Here is a 4838-nt window from a genome sequence, read left to right as displayed (position 1 = left end):
CTAAGTACATGGTAAGTATCAGCACTGTTACCAAATTACAGATATTCAGTTACCAGGTAAAGAAGGGGAAACTGTTCTCTTAGGACTCTGTGTTAATTGCTAGCATGGAGGTAAAATTTGCACTGATGTAGTCAGAGAACGGCAGGAAGTACAGGAGAAAGGTATAACCCAATAACTTAACTCAAGGGGAAATGTAATATGAGCTCATTTCCAAACATGGGACAGTATCACTTTAACATCCGAGTTGGCAGCAGATATAAAGACTCATCAGACCAGGCCTACATTTTTTACAATACAAGACTAGAGAAAGTATTGCCTGGACTGTTTCTGCTGCCAACTCGGATGGCTGCCTTGTTCCACACACACACACAGGTACATATAGGCTATTTTATTATTATTATTATTATTATTATTATTTCATTCCAGAATTCCTGCTGCCCGTTCTTCATTTCCATTTTCATGAATATCACTTTCCAATTTCTAGGTATTATGACAGCACACATTGCAATTTTCATCAATGAAAAAATTAAAAGGGGGATTTTCTCCATGATCCTCAATTTTTAATTTAGAAACAGTCATTTTTAGCTGCAAAACTTACTATGTTCATGTAACCCAGTTGACAAATGCATATTAAAAACGTATTAGTTGATTAAATAGCATAAATAGTAAAATGGGATAATAAATAGTGATAATACTGATAAGGCAATTCATGAATGAAGGTTTGGTATCGTTAAAAACACGATTAACATAGCAGGACTTTTACTGTGACAGTTACGTTATGGCACTTTTATTTTGACATGCGTTTCCACGCATTCAGCTTTCCGTGGAGCCGTTCCAGTCAGTTGAGCTGAGAAGAGCTCGAAAGCTGAAGGAAAGACTTCGTTTCTTCTGCTCCACCCTGGAGCTAGATATTGATAGAAAATCAATTCTAAGTTAAAGATACCTACTTCTAAGTTTCATTTTGGACCACCGAGCGACCTGCTCTGTAAATCTTTTGTGTTTTGAAGAGCAAGAAGCTGCGCTTCGTCGTGTATTGTTTCTGTTGAATCGTCTCGGTAAGGCAACCACCTGTATTTTCCCTACGGATGTAACTTGAGTGTTATTGCTTATCACTGTGAAATACTGCGGTGAAACCTCAGAATTGTATTTTGTTTTGTTAATACTTGTTGTGTTTAGTGTGAAAAGGGTATATTTTGGTTGAATTGAGTATAAGTTTAAAGCTTGGAATGAGCGGCCTGTAATTCACATGCTTGTGATCACGCACCCAGCAAGTGCGAGGGGAGAGGTCTGAACAAGTCCTCCTGATCATTACTGTGCTCGGCCATATCTGTGTGTAATTCCCGCGGTTTCAGTACCGAGTGATGTTTTTCATAGTATGCATCCTGTTATTTGATAATGGTTATGTAACTGAATGGTATGCAATGCTTTTCAGTATAAGTGAAGTGTATGCGGTTTGCATATATTTTCCTTTGAGAAGATTGATATTAATGTTGTACAACCAGAGGTGGAAAGAGTACCGAAAATTGTAGGCCTACTCAAGTAAAAGTAGGCTATCTTTAGGCTACTTTGCCTAAATCCTGCTCGAGTAATAGTAAAAGTAGGCCTACCTATCTAAAAATCTACTCAAGTAAAAGTAAAAAGTACTTCACTTAAAAATGCAATTTGAGTAAAAGTACTTACATTTAATTAGCTTTTCTAGACAATGTAATGTTTCCTTTTCTTGAATATCGTCCTCCATAACCTCTATCTCTTGCTTGGCACCAGCCATCATCCAATACATTGATCCAAGATAGTACAATAGTGAAAATGCTGTGTGCCATCCTGCATCATCTTTCTTTTCCGGCAGATTGTGGCATTATTTTGCGTGGCATTTTGTCTATTTTTTTACTCAGTACTCAGGCCAGGTTCCAGTGTAATTGAGTTAACAACTTGGGTCAAAATATACTCAAGTACTAGTAAAAGTATTAATTTTAAAAACTACTCAAAAAGTTCAAAGTAATCATAAATGCTACTCAAGTACAATACTTGAGTAAATGTAATTAGTTACTTTCCACCCCTGTGTAGGCCTACAACTACTTTAAGTTTAAACTGTTTGAACTGATATTTGATAAGAAATGTGAACATTGTCCTGTGTACATGTGTAGCTTAACTAAGGGTATGGTTACACAGGTGAAGTTTTTTGGACCTGGATTCCGCTGTGGATTGATGACTGCGTTTGATGGCGAGCCACCCACCCCATTGAGTCGGATCCTGTCCTGTGTCATTGTACATGGTGCATATGTGGTAGGGTTGTGACCTGCCTGTGTCACAACAACACTGACTGACTGACTTGAGTTGTTACTTTAACGGTTTACAAACTGAACTAAGGCCTTGAACTGAACGAAACTACTATAAAGGAACTACTTTTTCTTTTTTTTCTTGAACAACTGAAAGGAACTCTTTTCTCTTTGAGGATTTAAAGGACTGATTTAAAGGACTGTTCCCAACTTTTGGAAAATAGACAATTACTCACTTTTGAAGGACAATTCATTTTATTTTATTTTAAAGGGTCAATTCTTTTATTTTATTTTGGGAATATGTACATATTTTCTACCTTGCAATTCATAACTAAAGAAAGAAAAAAAGTATATCCTTGTGTGGTGTCTTTTAATTGCACTTGTCTTTTTGCACTCTCCCAGAGCCTAGTGTCTTTATTCTCTAGCTATTGAACCTGGCCTATCATCGACGTGTACATACCTAGTAGTGGGTTACATTCATACTAGTATATATTAGTTTATTACCTAAACATAATAAAATTTGGCAATAAGCAGCACAGTTCCAATGAGCAGCATAGTTGCAATACTGTTGTTTGCCACAATATACAATAAAAAAAAATTGATTTCCACAATAATGCTTTGATTTGCTTTTGATGTATTTTTTTCCCTTTACCTGGTAAATGAATATCTGTAACTCAGTAACAGTGCAGAAACCTACCATGTACTTACATGATATATAACAAGTTTATTTTCATGGTAAGAAATTGGTAATACTTTGGTAAGAGCGTTCGCTTTACTTTACAGTACAGTTTCCCCTTCTTTACCTAGTAACTGAATATCTGTAACTCGGTAACAGTGCAGAAACTTACCATGTACTTACATGATTTATGAAACAAGTTTAATTACTTGGTAAGAAATTGGTAATACTTTGGTAAGAGCGTTCACTTTACTTTACAGTACAGTTTCCTCTTCTTTACCTGGTAACTGAATATCTGTAACTCAGTAACAGTGCAGAAACTTACCATGTACTTACATGATACATGAAATAAGTATAATTGCTTGGTAAGAAATTGGTAATACTTTGGTAAGAGCGTTCGCTTTACTTTACAGTACAGTTTCCCCTTCTTTACCTGGTAACTGAATATCTGTTACTTGGTAACAGTGCAGATACTTACCATGTACTTACATGATATATAACAAGTTTATGTTCTTGGTAAGAAATTGGTAATACTTTGGTAAGAGCATTCGCTTTACTTTACAGTACAGTTTCCCCTTCTTTACCTGGTAACTGAATATCTGTTACTCGGTAACAGTGCAGAAACTTACCATGTACTTAGGTGATACATGAAATAAGTATAATTGCTTGGTAAGAAATTGGTAATACTTTGGTAAGAGTGTTCGCTTTACTTTACAGTACAGTTTCCCCTTCTTTACCTGGTTACTGAATATCTGTTACTTGGTAACAGTGCAGATACTTACCATAGCAAGTTTATTTTCTTGGTAAGAAATTGGTAATACTTTGGTAAGAGCGTTCGCTTTACTTTACAGTACAGTTTCCCCTTCTTTACCTAGTAACTGAATATCTGTAACTCGGTAACAGTGCAGAAACTTACCATGTACTTACATGATTTATGAAACAAGTTTAATTACTTGGTAAGAAATTGGTAATACTTTGGTAAGAGCATTCGCTTTACTTTACAGTACAGTTTCCCCTTTTTTACCTGGTAAATAAATATATGTTACTTGGTAACAGTGCAGAAACCTACCATGTACTTACCAAACACTTTTGACTCAACGGCTACAAGAATGAAGATAAAGCCCATGGCAATGTGTGACATCAGCAATTGTTTTGTCAGGTAAGTACCACATTTACCCATGCAATAAATGGGTATGTATAGTGATAAACACAGTAACTACAATGAAATACTGTTCCTTGTAAGTTCTGACTTTGGAGTTGTGTAATTACCATCCAGAGCAGCACATTAACCTAGTAATTAAATGTGGTATTGCTGTAGAACAAATAGGTAAATAGGTAGTACTTTCATCCTTTTTTAAATTGCCATCAAACAATAATTACCCAGAAAATACACAGTGTAGTGTCATGGTAAGTTTTGAGGTTTTTCCCTCTAATTACATAGTATTTACATCGTAATTACCCCCTTTTTACATTCTAGGTACCATGTAACTTCTCTCTGTTACCCAGAAAGTACATAGTAAATACTATGTACCGTAGAGAGAAGTTACATGGTACCTAGAATGGAAAAAAGGGGGTAATTACGACGTAAATACTATGTAATTACAGGGGAAAACACAAAACTTACCAAGAAACTACACTGTGTATTTTCTGGATAACAATTGTGTAATTTCTCTCTGTTACCCAATTGTTACCCAGAAAATACACAGTGTAGTTTCACGGTAACTTTTGAGTTTTTTCCTCTGTAATTACACAGTATTTACATCGTATTAACCCCCTTTTTACATTCTAGGTACCATGTAATTTCCCTCTGTTACCCAGTTGTTACCCAGAAAGTACATAGTAAATACTGTACCGTAAAATAAAGCGTTACCCACTAAACAAATGTG

Source organism: Engraulis encrasicolus, chromosome 7 (assembly GCF_034702125.1).
Source record: "Engraulis encrasicolus isolate BLACKSEA-1 chromosome 7, IST_EnEncr_1.0, whole genome shotgun sequence".
Taxonomy (NCBI): domain Eukaryota; kingdom Metazoa; phylum Chordata; class Actinopteri; order Clupeiformes; family Engraulidae; genus Engraulis; species Engraulis encrasicolus.
This window is presented reverse-complemented; position numbering follows the sequence as displayed.